The 26,058-nt window shown below is 37.8% G+C and overlaps 1 non-coding gene across 1 annotated transcript; it reads right to left on the bottom strand.

Annotated features, from left to right (window-relative positions):
- Nucleotides 1–17,120: 17,120 nt before the first annotated feature.
- Nucleotides 17,121–18,159, bottom strand: LOC110883701. Its single transcript, XR_004892083.1, has 4 exons — nucleotides 17,955–18,159; nucleotides 17,742–17,865; nucleotides 17,497–17,646; nucleotides 17,121–17,393 (listed from the first exon to the last, which is right to left on the bottom strand). It is a non-coding gene; the product is annotated as an uncharacterized LOC110883701 (transcript).
- Between the last annotated feature and the right edge of the window lie 7,899 nt (nucleotides 18,160–26,058).

Consider the following 26,058-nt stretch of genomic DNA (forward strand, 5'->3'; position numbering starts at 1 on the left):
CCGAATCTGGACAATCTTGTCCGTTGTCTGGAAAACTATCTCTGGTCCTGATAATTGGACCTCTCCCACTTCCGCCCAACAAACAGGCGATCTACACTTCCTATAGTATAATGCCTCGAAAGGCGCAGCCTTTATGCTGGTATGGTAGCTATTATTGTAGGAGAATTCAATTAGGGGTAGGTTCTTATCCCAGTTACCACCTAAATCTATAGCACACGCGCGTAGCATGTCCTCTAACGTTTGAATGGTACGCTCACTCTGACCGTCCGTCTGTGGATGGTAAGCCGTACTGAAGTTCAAACGCGTGCCCAAAGATTGCTGGAAGCTCTTCCAGAAATGAGACGTGTACCTAGTATCCCTGTCGGAGATAATAGACACAGGTATGTCGTGTAAGGCTACAATCTTATCAACATAAAGTTGGGCTAACATATCGGAGCTATACGTCTCCTTGATGGGTAGGAAATGAGCTGATTTAGTCAGCCTATCGACTATGACCCATATTGTGTCGTTTCCTTTCCTTGTTTTGGGTAACTTGGTAATGAAATCCATAGTTACGCATTCCCACTTCCACTCGGGAAGTTCAGGCTGTTGTAGCAAGCCAGACGGCTTTTGGTACTCGGCTTTGACTTGAGCACAAATCAAGCACTTTGCTACATGGGCGGCTACAGACTTTTTCAAGCCTATCCACCAATAGTTTGCCTTTAAGTCTTGATACATTTTATCTGCTCCAGGATGGACAGAATAATTGGAACTATGGGCTTCCTGGAGGATAACATCTCGTAGCCCTCCATGAATCGGAACCCATATTCGTCCGTTCAATCTAAGGATTCCATCCTTGCTAAGAGTTAACTGCTCTTCAGTTACCCCTAACTTTTCCTTAGGATAATTAGCTTCCAACACAACCTCTCGCTGTGCAGCTAATATCCTCTCAATCAAGTTATTCTTGACTTCAATGCTCTTGGCATTGATTCGAATAGGTTTCACCCTTTCTTTTCTGCTCAGGGCATCAGCGACTACATTCGCTTTGCCCGGATGGTACCTGATTTCACAATCATAATCATTCAAGGTTTCCATCCAACGGCGTTGCCTCATGTTCAACTCCTTCTGGTTGAACAGATGTTGTAGGCTTTTGTGATCAGAATAGATCACAAACTTAATACCATAGAGGTAATGCCTCCACAATTTCAGTGCAAATACAACGGCACCCAACTCCAAGTCATGGGTGGTGTAATTCTTTTCGTGCACCTTTAATTGTCTTGAAGCATAGGCAATCACCTTGCCTTTTTGCATAAGCACACACCCCATGCCTGTGTGTGATGCATCGCAGTAAACTACGAATTCATCTGTACCTTCAGGTAATGTCAACACAGGTGCGTTGCTTAGCTTCTGCTTCAGAATTTCGAAGGACTCTTGCTGCTTTGGGCCCCAAATGAACTTTTCTTTCTTCTTGGTTAGGGAAGTTAAGGGCGCAGCAATCCTTGAAAAATTCTCAATAAATCTCCTGTAGTATCCTGCTAACCCCAGGAAACTACGAATTTCGGTAGGCGTCTTTGGCTCTTGCCAATTCATGACCGCCTCTACCTTAGCGGGATCTACCTGGATACCACGTTCGCTTACAACGTGTCCCAAGAATTGGACTTCTCGTAGCCAGAATTCGCATTTAGAGAATTTGGCATAGAGTTTCTCACGATGTAGCAGCTCGAGAATACAACGGAGGTGTTTCTCGTGGTCAGCTTGGTTCTTTGAATATACAAGGATATCGTCGATGAAGACGATGACAAATTTGTCCAAGTACGGCTTGCAGACGCGATTCATGAGATCCATGAACACAGCCGGTGCATTTGTGAGCCCAAAAGGCATCACTAGGAACTCATAGTGACCGTAGCGAGTCCTAAATGCTGTCTTATGTACGTCTTCATCTCTGACCTTTAGCTGATGATAGCCCGACCTCAAGTCGATCTTTGAGAAGTAGCTCGCTCCTTGCAGCTGATCGAACAGATCGTCGATCCTTGGCAAAGGATGTCTATTCTTTATGGTAACTTTATTTAGCTCACGATAATCGATGCACAAGCGCATCGATCCGTCCTTCTTCTTTACAAATAGGACAGGTGCTCCCTAGGGAGACGAGCTAGGTCTGATAAAACCTTTTGCCAGTAGTTCATCCAGCTGGGTCCTTAATTCCTTCATCTCAGTCGGAGCTAGCCTGTAGGGCGCTCTAGCTATGGGAGCTGCTCCAGGAATGATATCTATTCTGAATTCCACTTGTCTATCTGGTGGTAACCCAGGTAGTTCTTCGGGGAAAACCTCGGGATATTCAGAAATGACAGGAAGATTCTCTATCTTCGGCTTGGGCTCTTCGATTATCACCTGAGCCATGTAAGTGACACAGCCTCTTTTCAAACATCTAGAGGCCTTGAGCATAGATACGTCCTCGGGTAATCTATACTACGTATCTCCTCGAATGGTAAGCGATTCACCACTCGGAGTCTTTAGCACTATATGCCTTTTGTTGCAAACGATTTGGGCCTGATTGCGGGATAACCAGTCCATGCCCAGAACAATGTCGAAACCCGCCAGTTTGAAGGGAAGTAGAGATAGAGGAAAAGAGTGGTTCTTAATGGACATTTCACATCCTTCTAGAACAGTGGAGACGGTTTCTATCGTGTCGTCTGCTAACTCTACCTCGTATTTTACGTCTAGGGTTTTGATAAGCATATTCAATAGTTTGCAAAATTTTTGGTCTACAAAGGATTTATCAGCGCCTGAATCGAAAAGTACTCTTGCAAATATATTATTTACGAGAAAAGTACCTGTAATAACATTGTCGTCCTGCACGGCCTCCCTTGCACCCATGCGGAAGACTCTCGCATTAGTCTTCTTGCTTTCTTCCGGTTTCCTGGCATGCTTAGGGCAGTTACTCTTTATGTGCCCCTTTTCATTGCAACCGTAACACGTTGCATCCTTGATCTTTTTACAGTCCACCGTCTTGTGGTCCCTGGACTTGCATAGTCCACAGGCAAAAGATTTCGGCTGGGACTGGGAGGTTGACCCTTGCCTACATTTCCCAAAGTGGGATTTCTGGCAGATTTTGCATTTGGGCCTCTCTCCAGATTGTTGCCCATCTTTCTTCGCTTCCGCCTCTCTCTTGCCATCACCGTTTCCACGGTGTTTCTTTCCCGACCTTCGTGAGGTATCGTCTTCACGCTTCCTCTTTTCTGCCTCCTTGTTCCTTAGCGTCCTCAGACGGACAGCATCTAAAGTGAGGGACAAGGAGAGGTCAGTCACAGACCTGAAGGTCGTCGGCCGAGAGGCCTTCACACTAGCCTTTATCGCGGGTTCTAGACCTCTAATGAAACGAGCGATTCTCCTTGGCTCCGGAGTTACAAGATACGGAACCAAGCGAGACATCGTATTGAAGCTCGTCAAGTAGGCCTGGCAGTCCAGGTTTGTCATCACTAATGACACAAAATCAGACTCGATCTTCTCCACCTCATGCTGAGGGCAGTAGTTTTCTTTAATGAGAGAAATAAATTCCTCCCATGTCATCTTGTACAGAGCAGACTTTCCCGTCGCTTGAACCAACGCTCTCCACCAAGCCAGGGCCTCGCCCTTAAACGACTGCGACACGAACTTAACCACATCCTTCTCCGCACACCCACTGATGTCCACAATAGTGTCCATCTCATCCAGCTAGGTTATACAATCGACATCACCTTTTTCCCCTGTGAATTCCCGGGGTTTACAAGACACGAAGTACTTGTTGGTGCAACCCTTGGCACCAGATGCATCAGTATATTCTCGATCACGACGAACACTGTTCTCAGCAGACGAGTGATTATCGTCGTCTTTCTTGGGCTTGGAGAGTGGTTTGGATTGTGTCTTTGGTTTGGAGGGTGGTTTTGATACGGTTCTGCTTTGAGACTCAGTATATTGACGGTCTAGAGCCACCTGAACAGCGTTGTCAATTAGAGCTTTTAACTGCGCGCCTGTTAAGTGCACTTGCGCATTATCGTAGTCATCTTCATTTGTATGGCTATTCTCTCCATTGGGATCCGCCATTGTAACTTGAATCTATTACAGAAGATAACAAAATTTTATTTAGGAGTTTATTATGGAATTGTCTTTTACGACAATTTGTTAATCATGGTAACAGAGACCATATCTGATTAACTTATTACTCACTTAGTTTTAGGATTTGAATATATCCTATTTTAGCTATAACAATAATGTTAACGGCACAAGGCCTAATCACGAGGATGTTTTATAATATTAGCCGAGATTTCAGAGAATCAAAGGCATAGAGGTTTGAACCGTAGTTCTTTTATCTCTTTCTGACAGGGAGTCATAGACCACCACTGTCTTCTGTCCTTATAAGACAATTATCACGGCCCATAGGCACTACATCACTAATAGATGTTTTAATAAGGTTGGCCCGTAGACACTACATCACTAATGGATGTTTTTAATAAGGTTGGCCTGTAGGCACTACATCACTAATGGATTTTTTTAATAAGGTTGGCCCGTAGGCACTGCATCACTAATGGATGTTTAATAATTTGATCACCTTTATTGATGATTTAACCCATGATTTATAAATCATTTATTTGGGTTTTGAAATCCCTTAAAGGATGACGTGTGTGATTTTAACGAATCACATCTGCCATGATTGTTAACATGTTTACAGAGGTTAACAGGGAATCTGAATCTTTTAATTAGGTCATACCATCTTGGCCGGATCTTAAAAGACACCAGGCTAGGTTTTACTCTTAAGATTCTTTATTTAGGCAGATCAATTGAAAAGGAATGGTTTTGATTTATTTCATATATATTAAAAACAAAACTCATAACATACATTCCATAATTTCGAATATACCACATACTGCCCTAAACGGGTCTTTTAAAACAAGTACATACCTTTATAAAGGTTAAATAAAAGACAGGTCCATACAAAGACTAGTACACGACATGTGTCCTTGTAGGGATTAACGGATAAGTCCATGAAGGGACTAAAATACGATAAGTGTCCACGCAGGGACTTATTTCAGAAATAGAAATTACATTAGTACGACCATAAGAACTAATGGTCACGTTTCTTCTTCTTGCCCTTTAATAGGTTTGCTAAGCCCTTGAGAAATCCTCGGTGGCTCTTTTTCTCTTCCTGGAACTCTCTCTCCACATGATCCAATCGGTGGAGTATCTCTTCATGCTCAGGAGGAGAGAAACGTGGTTGTGGTGCTGGTTGCGGAACTGGAGGTCTAGGTGGTGCTGGATACCCATGAGCTGAGTAATCCGGTATTCCTAGATTTCCGTCCGGATAGCGGGCGTTATACCTTGTCGCTACCACATATGGGTCGCGCTCATAGTTGTAGTTGTAATGAATTTGCGACGTTGGCTCGAACGGGTTATATGCCGTTGCGTATGGAGGTAATGGTTGATCATGCCCAAATGGTGGCGAAGACGGCGCAACTGGTTCGGAGTTCGTCTCTTGTGCTGGGCTTGAAGGCCCTTCTTCAGGTACTGACGGATAGTGACTACCGCTTGAGTGGCGAGGGGTGCTAAAGTGAAAATCCCCTCCTCGGGTAGACATCCGTGCGCCTGATCTTCTACGCCTTGGCGGATCTGGTATTACTGGTTGAGCCGGTGGCGGAGGCGGTGGCGTAACTGCCTCGAAGCGTGGATCCTCGGAGGGATCTCGTGGATGTTGCTGCTGCTGCTGTGACGTCTGCTGAGATGGCGTATAATACCACTCGGGCTGATTAAATAATGCCATGAAGCTATCTGGGCCCTGATAAGGTGTCCCATGAAATGAAGATCCGTCAGAGATCTCTATTGGGTGCGTGGGCGTACCACGAGCTGGTTCTGTTGGATCCGTATCCTCGTCCATGTGATCTTCCGCGAAGTGATCTTGTGGTCCTAGCGGAACAAATCCTGCAGGCTCCTGTATGTAGTCAGCGGGATTAAACTGACCTCGGAAATATGGAGTGGGGTCGCCAAAGGCACGGTGCGACACCGAGCGCTGTAGAGGTAGATAGGATGGCTGGGGATTGTTAGGATCATTTTTGGAATCTGGTCCAGAAGAGTGTCGGTAAGATGGCGTCGAGCTGTGAGAGGTCGAATGCCTCGCTGGCTCGAAGAGGTCTCTCCGTCTTTGTGGTTCTTCACTCCTTGTCATCGAAGGAGGTCTTGTACCTGACGGTCCAGCTTCGTGATCGTTGTGAGTAACGATCTCTCCTCTGCCTCTTCTTCCCCTTCCTCTTCCTCGGAATATTACAGGTGGCATTTTCCTGCTTCAAAACTTATTAAAAATCATAACGAAATAAAGACAAAAAGAAGTATTAATCCGAATTTGTCCTAAGTTATTGTCTAGACTCAAGTATGTGCAATTGTGTCACTGAGATTAAACACATTAGGATAGTGTTTAATTCGCTCAATGTTGGCTCTGATACCAACCTGTCACACCCCGATTTCCACGTGTCTCACCGGTGGGCCCGGTGGGGGATTACCGTGACGTAGTTGGCAACAATATAGTCAAACCACACAATTATATGAATGCACAGCGGAAGCTTAAAGATAAATATAATTCAACCTTTGAATGTAATATCGAGTGTATTACAGAAGTCGAATTGTTTCCACAGGGGATCAAAAATAATAATAAAGTATTGTTCAGTCAGATACAACATCAAGCTTGCGAGACTATTCATGATGCTAGGGAGCTATTACCAGCCGATTTACGTGTAGTACCTGCACTTAATCTTTTTGGGAAAATACGTCAGTTTACACTGGTAAATACATTCAACTGACACATTTGAAAATGTTTATTAAAAATTGATTTGAATGCACAAGGCACAAACTCTTTTATAACTTGGGAAAATTATTAAAATCTTGTGAACGAATTACATGTTCCTTCTATGCGTTCAGTAGCCCGGATCCTGTCCGGGTTAAAGATCAATAGACACGCCACAGTGCGTAAAACCGTGGTGGGTAAACCAACGGCTACGTCTTTTAATAATAATATCGACATAATATACCGGGTGTACGCCTACACCGGGATGTCGAGGTCGTGGCCATTACTTCTAAGTTAGATTTGTTTTCAAACGTTTCAATTTTGTCTGTTCCCGTCGATTTCACAAAGTTAACATTTTTCTTCTTCTTTTGATTCGGCTTCTTTTGTGCTTGAGCCGGTGATTTTCCTTTTGATTTGGTGTGATTTTGCTGTTTTGGCACTGTTGGTAATTTCTTATTTCCAAATTGTTTTCGAATTTCAGCCTTTGGAATAGGAGGACACTGTGTAACTGTAATATGTGGTCCTGTCTTTCCCAAAAACTTACTTGTCGAATTTTCAAAGACTTTACTGATTAAAGATTGATTAACATTTTTAATCGGAAAATCTTTGTCTGAATAAATCTTATCATCCCCAACCAACGTGTACAGCAAATTCTCATTCTCCGACTCCTTTTCAGAAGAGGACTCGATTGCAACAGTCTTAGCGGGTTTTGCAGGAGGATCACATAGAATGTAATTCTCGAGAGGTATGTCCTCATCCTTAACTACCGCATCAGACTTTGCTGTGATAGCATCATCAGATTCATCATCAGAAGAATCAGCATCCTCAATGATGACAGGAGGATCCTGATTCAGTTCAGCAGAAGACACACATATATCTGCTGAAGTATCTGAATCTGGTGATACTTCTTTCTTGTATCCGAGTCCTGTGGCAAACTCCTTTACATCTAAAGGAACAGATGGTTCAAAGAACACTCTATCCTCCTCATCAGGCATGGCATCATAATTGTGTCTAACTGGTGGTGGACATTTTTTATAGCCTATGCATGTGACATCCCTTTTCTCTTTCTGAACGTCAATGATGTGATCCAACACATAGCTAGAGCTCAAATAACTGTCTAGCTTAAGTTGAATCGCATCACTTTCGGTTTTCACACAAGCCATCTCTTTTTGCATAATCTCAAGGCGAGATATATACAAATTAATGTCTGTTTGTTTTCTTGAAACCATTTTTGTTAGCTCGGTTTTATCTTTCTTTAACTTTTCAATTACCGATTTAAACTCTTTTTCATGGTTTTCATAAAACATATTGGCTTCAGTGCACTTCGAAAGATCCACAGTTAATTTCTCATTGTGGATGAATGTCACATCATATTTCTCTTGCAAAGCCTCGTGTTTGCTTTGCAAGTTACACCACTCATCCTTCAAAGAAACATGTTTGTCTTGCAAGTCAAACAAACTAGCTTGTAAAGCATCATGTTTGCCTTGCAACTCAGACATGTTTGCTTCTAAGTCATCACATTTAGCACGCAAACTATCACAGTTAACACAATTAGCAGCAGTGGGTTCATCGACACATACCTGACTTGATGAACTGTCGACATTAGCCATAAAAGCTGAATGGAGAGAAGACGAAGAATAAGCAGCTTGATCCACCAAAATAGATCTTCTATCAGTTCTTGCTGCAGCTTCCTCCAAAAGCTCATCAATATTTGCATCGACTGACGCACTTGATGTCTCACCCACATTTTCATCTCCTGAACTTGAGGATTCTTCATCTGAACTCCTGCTATAACCCGAGGAATCTTCATCCTCAGAATATTCACCACCATTGGCGGAAGATTCTCCACCACTGGTGTGAACTGGATCATTTACAACCGCAGCAAAACATGCTGTTCCATCTTGAGCATCACCACTTAACTGAATTGACCAGTCACAACCTTCATCCACTTGAACCACATGTGCCTGGTTGGCATTTGATGGTCCCGCTTGGCCTTGGTTGTTAACAGGCACCAATGTACGTTCATTGTTCCTTGCTTGGTTTTGATTTGCCCTGTTCCCTTGACCTCTGAAGGGATTTTGGTTCCCATGTTGAGATGGTCTCGTACATTCACGTTTGAAATGGCCACGTTCTCCACAGTTAAAGCACCTCACAGCCTGTTTATCGAACCCATACTTGGTGTCCTTCTTGCTTTCCAAGCTGGTTCTGCCTGTTCTCTCCATGAAATCCTTTGCTCGTCTAACAGCACTGGCAAAGGCCCACTTGATATCCATCATTTCCATCTCCTCTTTATCAATCTGCTGATAGTCTTCTTGTGTCAGATTAATGTTACCAATCTGACCTTCTACTAGCCCGCAGTACGCACTCACTAAAGTGTTAAGCAGCTCCATGTGTTCCTTTGCTACTTCCACACTGACTTTTGAGAAGCTTGAAGTGTTGAGCCGTACTGTATCTGGCTTTGATTGCTGACCAGCAGATGATGTACCTCCATAACATGCTTGAGCAGGAGGAGGTGGTTGAATTGGATTTCCATACATGTCTGTGGTGGGAGGAGGCTTAACAGGAACTTGTACTGTATTGCCATACATATCCGTGCTTGTGACAAACGCTGTCTGCAGTGGAGCATGTGAACCAGGGTTGCTTGGCACAATGGATCTTGCAGAAGAAGTACTTGTAGTTCCATAATACATTTCAGGATTCTGTGGTACTGGAACTCTTTTTGCTTTCAAGGTTTCCTCCTGATCCTTGTTCTCCAAGAGCTGCACGAAGTCGTTGATGTTTGTGGTAGCCAAAACCCCATTATATTTCAAAATTTCCAAGAAACTGTTCCATTGGGGAGGCAACGCATCAGCAAACTTCTTCACCACTTCTGTTTGAGTTGTCGCTACTCCAAAATTGTTCAACTCAGTAAGCAAGTGATAGAACCGGCTTGTCATGTCTCCCAAAGACTCCTTATCAATACATGTGAAACCGTCAAATTCTTTCTTGAGAAGATCATGACGCAATTGGCGTGTTGCCTCATTTCCTACTCCTCTGGTCTTCAACCCGTCCCACAACTTCTTTGTTGTCTTGAACCTGACAAACTGGTGATAAATATCCTTGCTTAACGCCTGAGTGAGAATGGCGTATGCTTTCTTTTCCAGATCATATGTTTTCTTTTGGTCCTCTGGAAGGTCGGCAAACGTAGCAGTCGACGAAGCAGCAACCTCTATAGCTTGATCGAAATATGTGGTGAAACGTATCCACAGCTCTGTATTTTGACCAAGAACATATGTACGGAATCTATCAGCCCAACCTGGATACTCGTTTATGTGCATCAACTTCGGAGGTCGATTCAAACTTCCTGTTTCGCTTTCGCTTAAAAGAATACTTTGAATACTTGGAGTTTGATTCGATACTAATGCCCATTGACCTGACGATATGGCATTTGCTTGTGAAGATGTCGACACCGGAGACTCGGCCCATGAAGGAGATAGACTTGTACACGTGTACTTTCCACTATCTGGAGCCGGTGTACCCCACCATGAGGGAGTGGAACCTGTACTTGTATATTTTCCACTGTCTGGAGCCGGAGTTCCCCACCAACTCGGATTCATGATTGATAAGAAAAATGGATTCTATATGAATATTCCGAAAGATAACAGTCAGCCGAAGGATTCAAGCTCGAAAGATCTGAAAAACACAAACTTGTTAAATCTAAACAGACCACAATCGAAGGATCAACACTTGTTCGAAGGATCAACAGTGTTCGAAAGATCACTGTTGAATTTCGAACAATGATTTCGAAAGATTCACAATTTCGAAAGATTCACAATTGAAAGATCCTTATCTTTCGAATATAGATCCTTATCTTTCGAATATATATCCTTCGAATAGATTCCCTGGATCAAAGGATAGATCTCAGACTTCGAAAGACTGTTCGAAAGATGCTTATCTATCAAACTGTCTTTGATCGAAAGATGATCTTTCGATGTCGAAGGATATCCTTCGAACACTACTGACACAACTGACACTGAGATGACAGGTTGGTGAAAAGGTGATGGGTTGGTAGTCAACTTTCGGCAGAAAGGTATGTTCAGACCTTTCTTTCTACCAACTTTGATTTTTCAAATAAAATATTCCCAAAATGGAAAATCTTATCCAGAAAATCCGGTCACCGGAACACACCGGAATTTGGCCGGAAATCACCAAATTTCTTAAAAACAAGTTTTAAGTTACCCAACCCGACTTTGAACACACCCGGTAAGTTTAGAACGCGTTTTTATGTTTATAAATGCAAGAAAACCACCAAAAACGGGTACTAAACCAAGTGTCCAAACACACCAAAGTCTTGCACAAACCCGGTTTTTAACAAGGTAAAGAGCCACGGCTCAGATACCACTTGTAGGTCCCTCTCGGAGGATGAGGTTCAACCTTAACCTTGTTATGCTAACACACTAGCAAGTGCGGAATCCAAGCTAGAGTGCAACCGAGTTGAAACAAGCACAAACACAACACACAAAGTTCACCGATTAACACCACTTGTATTAATACGAATGAAAGGTTCCGGTTACAAGCTCAATGTTTACAAATCAGTTTTGCAAACTCTCTATGTGTGTGTGTGTTCTTGACAGAATGCTCTCAATATCTCTCGAGTGTCTATCTTTTTGTCTCTGTGCATCTATCTGAAGTGAACACACTGCATGGGTATTTATACCCAGCACAGGTTGTATGGTCGAAGGATCAAACAAACTGATCGAAAGATCATCTGTCGATCACAAAGGCATCGAAGGATCCACATATACCTCGAAGGATGGTATATCCTTCGAGGTCCATCAGTATCCTTCGTGTGACATCTTTCGAGCTCATCGAAGGATAGATACAATCCTTCGATGGCCCAACCTTCGACACAGACAAAATACAACCATTTACTAAGTGTTTGGCCAAGTCAAACCAGGAGGATGGTTGACTTGGTCAACTTACAGGACTAACAAGGACATCGTTCTACATCATGACCATGACCGAATACAGACAAAGTACAGACACAAGTGCACCAACACTATAGATACTGCTTGGTTCCAGAAGTTGAGGAGGCTCTTTTTGGACAAAAAAATGGGTTCAAAGCTTCCAATTTGTATATTTGCACGGATCAGGTGCGTTTCTTTAATCAAACCGTTTATGTATTACTTTGTCGTGAACACTTGTATAAAAACAACCCCAACTCAAAGTTGTATATTTCTCCCATTCCATTTGTCTTGCAGAAGTTCATAGTGTCAGAAAAGATAAAGGAGATTGAGTTGCCACCTTATGAACTTGAGCATCTTGAGCATGAAGAATCATCAGATCATGCAGCTTTTGTGGATGCAGTTCTTTGTTATTTCCATCCTCGATTTCTACCCTTAAGATCATCTTTCCTTTAACTGATTCTGAGGAACAAAGTGCTCTTGTCAAGGTAAGAGTTCTATGTGCTCCCTTTGATTATCCTTTATTGAATTTCAACATTGGTTAGATTCTGTTTGCACACCGCAGTTAATTAGAAATATTGTTTTTTTTTTCTTTAGTTTACTTACGAGAAGCTACTTGAACAAGAAAATCAAGACCATACAAGTATTCAGATTGTGTCGCCTTACTCTTCCAAAGCAAAAAAGCAGGGCTTGATGTTATTAGCAGACCCCTTACTTAGGAAGATCATTTAGGATGTTTTGTTAGGTGATTTTACATTTCCAGTTGAAAATATGAATTGAAGACGTTGGACTGGGTTGCAAGTATGACGGTATCGGTTCGGGAAGTTATTGCGTATCACATATTAATGTATTTGTGTTAGTTTAAAACTTTTGTAATTTGTGTTGGTTTGAAACCTTTGTAATTAATACTTTTGTTAATTTGTATTGGTTTTAATTTAATTTTGTTTTTTGTGTAATTTATTTTCATACTAGGTTAATGCCCGCGCGATGCGCGGCTTTATCCAAAACCATATTATTTACTTTGAAATATAATATTTTGTACAAACGCATACATTGGAAGAAAAAAAAAATAACTATTCAAATGCCAGAAAAATCTTCTTTGTAGACTACATTTGAGAAGTTCACAGCCTAACCCACCTGCAGTCCGACATCCACCACCAATATACGTACTTACTCTTGAATATCGTCCCTTAGCTTCACAAAATAAGAGCAAGTTAGGTACAACTAAAATCTTAATAGTATATAATAATAATCATGTTACGAATCTAGAAGAGAAGTTGAGGGGTAGTGCGGGTTAAAAAAATTGTTCAGGGTAGTCGATAAATAACTATATTTACCATGGCCTTCCTCTGTGATATAAAAACTACTTTCAAACCAAAATTATTTTTTGGACCAAATTTTCACGGCAAAAGTACAAAGGCAACTCCAATAGGTGAAAGACTGAATTTTCAATACTTATTAGAACCAACATGTGTTATCATTTGTAACCAACTTGATACTAAGGCTGTTCACGAGCCGAACCGAATCGATCAGACCTTTGCTCGTGCTCAGTTCATTTATAAATCGAACCAAACCAAACCGAGCGTTTTTTTCAACCGAGCTTAGGAAGATCATTTAGGATGTTTTGTTAGCAGTTGCAAATATGAATTGAAGACGTTGGACTGGGTTGCAAGTATGACGGTATCGGTTCGGGAAGTTATTGCGTATCACATATTAATGTATTTGTGTTAGTTTAAAACTTTTGTAATTTGTGTTGGTTTGAAACCTTTGTAATTAATACTTCTGTTAATTTGTATTGGTTTTAATTTAATTTTGTTTTTTGTGTAATTTATTTTCATACTAGGTTAATGCCCGCGCGATGCGCGGCTTTATCCAAAACCATATTATTTACTTTGAAATATAATATTTTGTACAAACGCATACATTGGAAGAAAAAAAAAACAAATAACTATTCAAATGCCAGAAAAAACTTCTTTGTAGACTACATTTGAGAAGTTCACAGCCTAACCCACCTGCAGTCCGACACCCACCACCAATATACGTACTTACTCTTGAATATCGTCCCTTAGCTTCACAAAATAAGAGCAAGTTAGGTACAACTAAAATCTTAATAGGATACAATAATAATCATGTTACGAATCTAGAAGAGAAGTTGAGGGGTAGTGCGGGTTAAAAAAATTGTTCAGGGTAGGGTAGTCGATAAATAGCTATATTTACCATGGCCTTCCTCTGTGATATAAAAACTACTTTCAAACCAAAATTATTTTTTGGACCAAATTTTCACGGCAAAAGTACAAAGGCAACTCCAATAGGTGAAAGACTGAATTTTCAATACTTATTAGAACCAACATGTGTTATCATTTGTAACCAACTTGATACTAAGGCTTTTCACGAGCCGAACCGAATCGATCAGACCTTTGCTCGTGCTCGGTTCATTTATAAATCGAACCGAACCGAGCGTTTTTTTCAACCGAGCCAAAGTCGAGCGAGCACCTTTCGATCCGAGCATTTTTCGAACAAACGTCGGGCGAGTATCGAGCGTTGCAAAACAAGCAAGGAAAGTGACGATAGGAGTGCTAGTTATTAGAATAAAGTGCAATTTTCGCCCCTGATGTTTCATCTAATAGAACACAAGTAAACATCTAACAAACAACAAGGAATACAAAAACACTCAACTAGTTCTATCATGATTAAGTAAGCAGGAAGATAAATCCTTGACCGATTGAACATACCCTTGTTCTATCAGAAGTTTGAAATTGAATGAACCGATTGAATTAAAAACCCTGGTGAGTTGGCGTCTTGGCGAGTAGCGATGGAGAATCGAATAACGATTGCCAATGGGTGTTTTGATTAGGGTCTTGTACTTCTGAATCGAATGGCGGGTTGAGACTTGAGTATTGATCGACGCTTCACATTTTAGTATTTGAAATTTTGACTCAATTACTCAAATGGACATTTAAGTATTGGACAATGGACTATTGGTATTGGATTTCGATTTTAATTACTTAAGTGAGCTCTATTTGGATCTTGGACTAAACATTGTTGATCTTGGTCTCTAGTTATTTCATTAAAAATGATACACACACAAATATATATGTATATATATATATATTAAAAAATAAATCGAGCCAAACGAGCCGAACCGAACTGAGCGGACCTTTGCTCGTGCTCGGTTCGTTTACAAACCGAGCCGATCCGAACCGTGCATTTTTTCAATCGAGCTGAATCAAACGAGCAAATTCCGAACATTTTTCGAGCGAACATCGAACGAGCGTCAAGCGCCGAGCAATTTGAACAACCCTACTTGATACTAAAAGTGCACCTGAAAAGGCATTATATAATAACAAAATCAATACAAAATAGCATTTATCGTGCATCAAGCATTTAATAAAGTAAGTTCTGAACTAATCTACCTTCATTTATACTTGTTTTCACCATCCACTATCTCGGTACATGTCAATTTATCCTGAGCCTCTTCTAAAGTCTCAATATTGCCTTCAATTTTCAACTATGAGATCCATCATCTGCTCGTTTTGCTTGCTGTGATTTGTCTCCACACTTCCGACACTGTATCAACAAAATAAAAAAAATTAACCACCAAATTTTTGGGCTAACTATACAATAATTTTTTTAAGTAAATTGGCACATTCAGATCGAAACTTGCCGGGTATAATTGTTACAATTGTACACAACAGTTTAGCTCAAAAGAAAGAAAGCTATGAAACGAAGATGCCATGGCGAATTTCAAAAGACAACATGATATCTAACAAAGAAAGTAAATATAACGTGCAAAGTACAAACATTCATGCTTAAATAATTGATTAAAAGCATAAAGGTAACAATCTACAAGTAAATTTAACTCTAAAATAGAACTATTAGTTTTCTAAAACCTAGACCTCTTTAATAATTATTATTGATTCGTGTAATTCTTACGGGGTTTTTCAACAAACCAAAGTTACAATAGAAATAGTAAGAATATGGATTTCATATCTAACATTTTTTTTACAAACCTTTAGGAAGTGACTGGGGAAACTCATAGGACAAGATCAGTTTCATGTGAAAAACGTCATTTTCATACGAAGTGCCAGCTGCACACCGGGAATATTCAGTCAGAAAATTTAGGAATTAACCATGTTACAATATATACACACACAGTCAAAATACACATGAAAATATATAAGCTAATAAGTACCTGGGCCTTCTATATGATTTAGATACTGCTGATCATGTGTTTAACCCATCGCAATGATTCCTTTCCTGTGCTTTATATCAGTATGGCTCCCCTTAAAGTTACATCCATTCCCACAACTTGGAAAAAAATTCTACCAATCTCCATTATCACCTTGTTTTAAGCATGACATTTCAGATCCACCTGCATATTCAAGTAAAACGGGTTAAAAGTAGCAAATGATTTAAATATGATCACAAAATCGAAACCACTTGAAAAATTGAATCTTTGACTAAAACTTGTTCTCTAGCTTTAATCAACTAACATATTATAGCTCGTAAAATTGTGGTGTTCACCACTAAAACATATATTAAATCATTTAAAAATCTGTAGATTAAATTCAAATAGTCCTAAAAGGAAAAATGTTGCATCTTCGAATACAATAAACGGAAGCTTGTGCAAAGTTTTCCTTTGTTGTAAATTTGCAGTAACCCGTGTCAAGAACACAAAAAGTTTATCAAGATGCATATAAATAACAGAGGTTAAATTACCAGTCCTCTTTGCACACCATCTGACTTGATAGCAATGAACGTGCGCTCCATATGCACACAAAAAAGATCCATCATGGTTGAGAGATATACCAAAAGAAAGAGTGTCATGCTTTACAATAATCAATCACAAAAAATGGTAAAAGAATATAATATTTGCGTTGTATACGCCTCTAGATAATTTATCTGTATGCTGTTAAGAAATTAAAAGAGTTCACAAGTAGTTTCAGTGAAATCATGAAATCCTAATGCACAAACTTCCAAAAAAGAATTCTACACCATATAATTTGTATAGTTAATAAAAATAGAAAAAAAGATGAAAACTTGTAGCAGGGATAGCAAATGATCCAAATATCCATCTATAGGATGAGTTTCCAGAATGATCACACCCAAAAGAAGATAGAGCTGGCAAGACTCCTTTGACTGAAACGACTAAAGTAATAGCAACAGATTGTCCTTCTACAAATGAAAGGACTATGGGAAAAATATACATGTTATCAAGATTATTTCTGCTGACATGAAAGAAGTATATGTAAATTATGCATGTTAATAAGCTATCTAACTGATTGCTACAATTCGGTTCCAAGAATCAGAAACTGAAGCGAAAATCTATATCACCTAAAAACAAAATAATGGAATACCCATGATATATAAACAAAATAATGAAATACCCCCTGAAATATAACTAATGAAACACTATTGAAGCCTGATTGAACATCATTTGATGCATTTCTATCACCTAATTCCTCATCTGGTATCAAATAACACCATTCAAATAAAACATATAGAACCAAATCAACATTTGACTTTTATAGTCAAACAACCCATTTTTCTAAAAAAAAAATCAAAAGTAAAGCAGCCAGAAAACACACACACACACATACACATACCTCTATATATATACCTCAACAAAAGCAAAAGGAAATCACAAAGCTCTAGAAACATCATACCTGCAAAAACAATGGTCGGTAAGATTAATATGACAAAAGCTTGATCTAAATAAGACTAAACCAACCCTAATCCAATTCATTTACTTATGATCTCAAAACTAACCTTATTCTTGAACCACATCAACAACAGTAACCACATCAACGGAAACCATCACCACTAACCACCGTAACATATCACCACCATCTCCACTGTACAAACCCACCAACATGGACGAACCCGAATTCCAATTCCTGACCATTTTCGTTCATCGCTCTAAAAAGAAAAAGAAATAAAAGTGAAACTTTAGTGAAGTCAGGCTTTAAAAGGTTTGTATGTATGATGGAAAAGAAAGACAGAATGATGGTAACGTTTAGGGTTTGGAATATCAAACTTCTTCGAGCAGTGGTTCGTGCTTGTAAACCGGTTGTGTTGCCCAGGCAAAATACCCTCCTGCTCTTAGCAATCTGTTGACCTCAAGTAGCAAAATCCCATCTTCATCATGATACATGTAAAAAGATTTAAGGAAAATTAGAGTGTATATTAATTACGAATTACAGGCAGCTAAATAACATGTCACTTACCATCACGAGTCGAGTTGACTCTACATCTCGAGCAATGAATTAAGTCAAAAGCTTGGCTCGGGTATAAGAGTCTCCTTGTTGCAAATGTTGCAACCATTGCAGGCACACCACGTTCTAGTGCAAATTGAATCTGGTTCTCATGTACATCTTTTGGAGCTACAGACATAGTGAGTACGTTTCTTGAAAACAAATAAGCACCAAAACTTGCCACTACACATCCAACATCTAATGTAACTCGCGTATGGTTTCCAAACGTGATCGTGATCTCTGGAACCATCTTCCAAAACAAATCAACCAAACTCTTAACTTTATTAAATAAGAAAGACAAACACATGACAGGAATAAGCAACATTACAAATATTCCTTTAAGAATATACCTGGAACAATGAACATCAGAATACGAATCGAATCATCAAACATAGGTTATCCATAATACCAGAAAATATAAAACTCTGTAGCATCAAAAACCGAATCATAGATTATTCTAAAACAAACTTAACGGAATTAAAAAAAACTCAAAACCACATTAAGCCCTAGTTCTAAAACCAATCTTCTTTCGCACTCATCTCTTCCAATCTTCTTTCGCACTCATCTCTTCCAATCTTCTTTCGCACTCATCTCTTCCGGCTTCAGTACTTTCACACCCGAATTTATTCCGTTCATGTTCCAGTGACAAAATCTTCCGACTGGATTGTGGTGAAGAGGTGAAAACCCTAATAAAAGATTTGAATCTGAATCGAAGAAGTCGAAACACGAAAATTGGTTGCAAGAAATCATAATATAGAAAACGTTTAACACAGAATCAAACTATAAGAAGATCAACGAAATCAAAAATTAACGTCAATTGTAGAGGATTGTGATTTGAACATCCAGTGAAAATTGTCGCAGACGATTGAAAATTGTCGCAGACGATTGAGAGACCTAAAGAGGCAGATGAATTTTGATCTAGGGTTTTGTTATAGAAGAGGAACGATTGAGAGACCTAAAGAGAGAGAGAGATTAAGAAACGTACCAAATAAGCTTCCCAATCCTTGATTTTTAGCTATGTCACATGTATGCTGATGTGGCTGATTATTTGGCATCAACCATAGGGTGACATGTGTCCCGGTTTGCTTTATTATATATCTATTATCTATATTAAAACAAAACATTGTAGTGCCACTTGGCATAAATTTAATCCATTAATTGCCACCTGGCAACTTAATACTCCTCACAATTGTGATTTGAGCGGCAATATACCTCATGTACGCTTCAATTATACTCTCTCTCTCTCTCTCTCTCTCTCTCTCTCTCTCATTAATCGTTCCTCATCTACTAGAAAACCCTAATCTCTCTCTGTTGAATAAGAATCCTCTGCGTCTCTCTCTCAGTACCATCGGCGACAACATTCTATCGAAATTGACGGATAATTCTTTGAGTTTAAGGGTGTTCAAGGTGATTTTTAGGGTTTCAATTAGTATCTTCGTATAATTCAGGGTTCGATTTCGTATGATTTCATATTTTACCATGTGTTTAGGGTTCCATTTCATATAATGCAGGTTCAATTTCATACGATTTCTTGAATAAACATTCGTTTAGGATCCAACTGGTAAGATTTTCATCTTTTGTTTTTCGATTTGTAAATCTGTTTTGCATATTGTTAGTGGAATACCTAATTTTGTTATAGCAGAGAAGAAAGATGAGAAGCATCTGGTGCCTGATCTAGGTTATTTAACCAGTATCTACGATAGGTTTGCTCTTAACTTGCATCCAAATTGTTGTTTTCTTGGTGTAATCGTGTTGTGTTATGGTGATGAATAATTCTTGGGTTTTGATAATAGATTATTGTGTTTCTTATAGGGATAGAGAAATGTTTTATTACTTTAAAGGGCGGTAGATTGATTATGGTGAAGAACACAAGGCTTGTGGGCATTCTCAGTTTGAAAGGATACATGAACAAGGTCAGCTAAAAAGTAATCTTTCACTTATTTTTTCTGAATAATTCAATAAACGATTGATACCCTTTGGTGAATTGAAAATCATTAGTTAAGCAATTTATAAGATTAAAAGCACCCAAAAAATAAACTCTCACTAGACAATTTATTTCTTTCAGGGTGTGATTAGTTGGTGGAGATTGCTCCGATTCTGCGTGTGGCTAATGAAATTGAGCCTAGCAACCCTAGGGTTGCTTATCCCTGTAAGTTTTTTTTTTTTTGTTTTAGGCGTAATTGTGTTAAATGAGTGTTGTTTCCATGTAGATAGTTATTGTAGGTTTCTGCCAAAGTGCCAATCTATTCGACATGCATTATTTATCTCTGGTTGAAAGGAAAGTTGCTGATTAATTTGCAAAATCATGTAATTGAGGTTTATGTTTTTGTATGGTTATTGATTTTTTTTCACAAACTTGCTGATTATTTTGCAACAATGTGATTTCTTTATTTAGTGTGGTGGATCTAAATGGAGGTTTGAGTGTATGAAAATGATTGATCGGAAACGCATATTGAAGCCTTATGAAAGGGTGTTTTGGAGATCACGTTTTTTTCAGGTATGGAAAAGTAAGAATGTAGTGGAAAGATCTATAAAATGTTTCTCATGGTTGTAAAATGTTTGATTTTCAACCTTAATTGTTCTTATCTTACCGGTATTGTTTTGTAATGTGAATTGTAAGATGGAAAGGTGTTAGATGCACTGCAACTGTTTGATGAAATGTCTGAGAGAAATTTCAATTTTTTGGGACAACTGTTAATTCTTCATACGTTGAATAATGGATTTGATAAAAAAACGATTTAACAGGCTTTATTCAATTGAAATGCAATCTGAGAATAATGAACTATTAACAAGCAACTCAAGTTAAACTAATGAGGAAATTAACAAGAATGATAAAAGGCATAGTAATCAAACTAATGAGGAAATTCCTTTCTTACACGTGTTGGATACTTGGATCCATACTTGGATATTTGGTCTTACAGGTTAATAGGTACGTGTTGTGAACTAAGGTTTTGGTTCAGCATTTCCGTTGGGGATTTGGGGGTTTGGGTTATTGCTTTGCGATTGAGGTTTGATTGGCGTGTCGTTGTCTTTTTAGCTGTAGTTTCTGCATTCAACTCAGCGTTTGTCGTATTGTTATGCAGGTATGTTTTCATCTTTTGATTTTTATGTCTGCATTTTTATTTTTTATTTTTATTTTTATTTTTATTTTTATTTTTATTTTTATTTGTGTTTGTTATGTTTTGGAAAATTGGTTTTTAATAAACCAACCTTTGTCCCGTTGGTAAATAATAATCTTACCTACGTAATTGGTATACAATAATCCTACCTATCAACATGTTGGTACTCAATGAACTTTTGTTAATTTTTTTTAACTGAAGTTAATTGTTAAGTTTTATTTATTACATAAAAAGTCCCTGTAGTTGTAATTTACTAGTTTTAACTATTTTATAAAACAAAAAAAAAACTCAAGGGACTGTAATTTACTAGTTTTAAAATAGTTAAAACTAGTAACTTACAACTACAGGGACTGTTAGTAATAAATAAAACTTAAAAACTAACTTCAGTTAAAAAAAATTAACAGAAGTTCATTGAGTACCAACATGTTGATAGGTAGGATTATTGTATACCAATTACGTAGGTAAGATTATTATTTACCAACGGGACAAAGGTTGGTTTATTAAAAACCAATTTTCCAAAACATAACAAACACAAATAAAAATAAAAATAAAAATAAAAATAAAAATAAAAATAAAAAATAAAAATGCAGACATAAAAATCAAAAGATGAAAACATACCTGCATAACAATACGACAAACGCTGAGTTGAATGCAGATTCGTATTAGCCACCACCTCTAATTCAGGCCATTCTGAGTGTTCGGATACATATTGTGTTATAGCTGACATAAAAATGAGATAAGATAAACTGAGCGGGTCGGGTAACACGTCATGACCCGTTAATATTTTATATTTTTTTGAATTTTATATAACCAATTTATGAAAGTTAACATTTAAAAACTGTTATTTATTGCTAAAACTGTGTATATGGTCAACCCGATTCAAACCCGTTATAAATTCAGAATGAAACAACTCACATCCAGCTATATTCAGGTTAATGAGCCAACGTCCCAATGAATCAGCCTAAATAGTGGATTTTGTCTCAAGTTTGGTTGCTTCTTTAAGGACTATAGCAAGAGCGCCAGTTGAAGCATTGAGGGCATAGAAACTTGAAGTGACGGTAACTTGAGTAACCAAACAGTTCCATTTCAATACCAAGGGCTGCTATTATAAATAGATTCAGGCATGAAGTATCACTAAAGTTTAATGAAAATGGTGACAGACAAAATAGTTAATTTTTAACCAGGAACTGACTAAATGAACCAATAAAAAGGGCCCATTAAGTTTTTTTTGTTCTTTATTTATGAAGTGTTGGATATTTATAGGTTAGTTTTGTTATACGAGGCCACATGAAGTTGTCATGGTTTTCACTGAGATGCTTAAAGACAACGAGGTCAAGCAATGGAAGTTTTCGTATCTTTGAGTTGAGCTCCACTCGATGTCCTCATCAAGTATGTTTCAATCTTATTTCTACCGGTTTACATATGAATTGAGAAATTTGGTTATTGTCTTATCTCAAATGGGTCAATTAGAAAAAGGCTAGGGGGGATGGGTTGTATGGTAGTGTTAAATTTGAAATTTGAAAGTTACCAAATGTGTAATCTTTAATTTAATGCATACAGCTTCCTACATCGTTTTTGTAACTAAAGCTTAGATATGGAAGATTGCGGCGTCCAGGAGCTAGGGTTTGGTTATTGATGAAATCGCACTATGTAGCGGAGCGGTTTTCGTCATTGATTCGCGCAGTTGCGACCGCGTTGGATGTGTTTCCGATGAGTGAGGTTAATGCGTCGTATGAGGTGAAAGAACTGGTGAAGATGGTGGCCAAACAAGCAGGAAAGTGAGAATTGAAGTAAATCCAGATGATGAATACGCGACGAAGCGAGTTTTGTTGATTTTGAACCAGTTTGAGAACAGGTTTAAGCCATATTCGATTATGATTAAGCGCGTGCTGTATTTTTTGAGGATTGATAGTTGGGGTGTCATAAGGAGATTAGGTTTTTAGATGAACAGATTTCGTTAGAATTGGATGACAATAATGAACAGGAGTTGCATTTGTTGAATACTTTAGCTAGATTTATGAGGTAGTGTAGAGGAGTTTTGTTATAACACTTTGCTTTAGATGTTGTTAATGATGAACAATTGGTTACTGGAAGACCTAATTTGGAGATCATCAGTTGTTTAAACCCTGAGGATTTCCGGTGCCCGATTTAGTTTGAATTGATGATCGATCCGGTGACTGTTTCCACCAGGCAGACTTACGATCGGGTATCGATTCAGAAATGGCTGAAATCGGGCAACTTAATATGCCCAAAAATAGGGGAAACGTTAGCAACAACAAAGCTGGTACCCAATTTGAACCTTAGGAAGGTTATTCGTCATTATAGTGTTGATCATGGGGTACACATTCGAAGTTTCAATCGCATAGTCGTGATATTTCGTCCATGCTTCTCCCTGGTAGGATTTTCACCATTCAATATCTAATGATTTTTTTTCTTTTTGTTTGATATTAATTTAGATTTCTTTAATAACAACTGAATTGGATTGATTTGTTCAAAAATCAAAATTCTACTCCCAATTGAAGCTTGAATTTGTGTTATTTTTATATTATGATATAATTGTACCATTGTAGAACCTTTTTTGATAATTCTTTTAGTAGATTATATAATTACTCCCCAGATTAAAGTTTTAAATTTTGTTATTTTTATATGTCTTGATAAATTCATATAGATATGTCAGCACATTCAAGTTTCGATAATTCTTTTGCGCATTGGTTCGTCTTGAGTTAATCGAAATATCAGTGGGCTTTGGATGATTACTACGAAAAGAAAACAACGGTAAGCTTTTGTTATTTTTTACATTTGACTTTCACTCATTTGGTTTGGAATTTGTTCTAAAGAATGAAACTGGTCTATTCTGGATTCCTGGGTTTGAAAAATATCAATGATTGCCTGTTTTTAACAATGAAGTTGAATTTGAGTGGCTGTTTATTTAAGATATTGTCATTTGCTTAATTGCGTGTATGCTCATTCTTTATTGCTAAAGTAAAAGCAAACCATTTTCTTGATCATGTGCAAATGACTCCTTATGAGAGATGTACACTCAACAAAGGTATTGTAGTAAGTGAGTACAAGTCTTGTCGATGCTATAGATTAACCAAGCTACAAATACAATTTAACATGCTAAACACCATCATTAGAATGAAACATTTGCTGTTCATTTTTATAGTTTTACTTATTCGTAAGTTTTAGTTAAAACACATTATTGTTATACTTATAGTTGGTTTTTCCTAAATAAAACAATTCAGGAGGTATGTATGCACTTGGTTGCAACCATCATGCCTTAGGCGTTCGGCGCCCGAGACCCAAATAACGGCGTAGATTGTTATGTATATTCAATAGTGTATGATGGATGATCGAATGCTACATAGCGAGTACGCGCATCTCTACTTCTACAAAAGGTGCAAGTCCGATTTTTTTTAACTTCGGCAAAAATTAACTTTGTATTTAAATTGACTTTATTTTATTAGTTAAACTGATACCAAGAAGCTTTATTTGTGTAATAAAACATATGATTAGATATGTGGTGGATTAGGTTTTATCCTGGATTAGATTTTTGTTAATATTCATTACCTTTATGCTAGAGAGATAATGATCTTAGAGGGTTCAGTAGCATTTGTTTATTCTGTTAATTCATTCGTGTTGTCAGTATTTGGTTTTCTTTAAAATTTATAATTTACATATTGTTGTTCTTTCATTTGTAGAAGGACTGTCTGTGGGGCAAATAATGTTGGTGTACGTAAGTCTTGGTGGTAGATTCGTAATCGGTAGTGGCGGTATATATGATTCTTCAATTTGTGTCATTCTTTCGGTTATGATCGAGTATTGGAAAATGAAGTACTTAGAGAAATCATATAGTGTTTAAGTACAAGTGTTGAGGAGAAATTCCAAGACTATGTACCTGGGTACTGTATGATTTTAATAAAATCGCCTTTCAATTTCTTTTTAAAAGTCGCTTTAGTTACATTAATATGCATACTTTTAATCTCTCATTACTTTTAATTGTTGCAGTTGCCATTGGCTATAACTGATATTGACACATGGACAAGGTGTTAGCATTAATACATGTGAAGACTGGTAACCATGTGACCTTAAAATTCGATACTAAGCATTGATTAGTGGAATACATTTTGAGATCTTTTATCTATTATACATGTATATTTGATAGTGAAACATATACCAAGTTTTATATTTGTATTTATTTGATGAACTTTATAACAAAAATATAATCTTTTGAAGTGTCCGAACACGTCATGCAAAATTAACCAGCTATGTCATTTAATGTGCAACAACACGTGGGCGAAAATACATGAGTGGACCGGGTAATAATAGATACATCTAGAGGTGGTAGTTTGACCTGTTTTTATTGTGTTTGATTGGATTGTGCTCTATTTTAACAGGTTAAATTGGTAATATTAGATAAATATTCAACAATGAAAGGGACGAAAGTTAGACCATAACATGAACATTTTTTTATTTGACATTAGAATTGTGATTCAACCAATGTAGTACACACCAATGAAGTACACGGTCAATAACATATGTTATTTATTCGACTTAAACTATAAATCTTTATAAATTTATGAATTATATCGTTTTCTTTTATAACATAATAATATTAATATTAACATTTCAATAGTTAGTATTTCTTTAATCTATAAATATAATTATTTTCCCCCACATGGTACATTTTAATTAAATCATTACATTGTTTCTATATTTGAAAATTATTTTTAATTTTGAACAATTAAAAGTATTTTCATTTCTTTAATTAAATCATTACGTTGTGAGTATTCACGGGTAATAACGATTACTTCAATAAATTAAACTTATTCATTTGTGTTTTAGTCCACCCGCGAACCTCGCGGGTTCTTAAACTAGTATAGATTTAAATAATTTGTTTATAAGGGGATTATTTTAAGAATTTTTAATAAAATTTTCTAGAAACTGAACCAAAAAAG

The sequence above is a fragment of the Helianthus annuus genome, chromosome 4 (genome assembly GCF_002127325.2).
Source record: "Helianthus annuus cultivar XRQ/B chromosome 4, HanXRQr2.0-SUNRISE, whole genome shotgun sequence".
Lineage (NCBI taxonomy): Eukaryota > Viridiplantae > Streptophyta > Magnoliopsida > Asterales > Asteraceae > Helianthus > Helianthus annuus.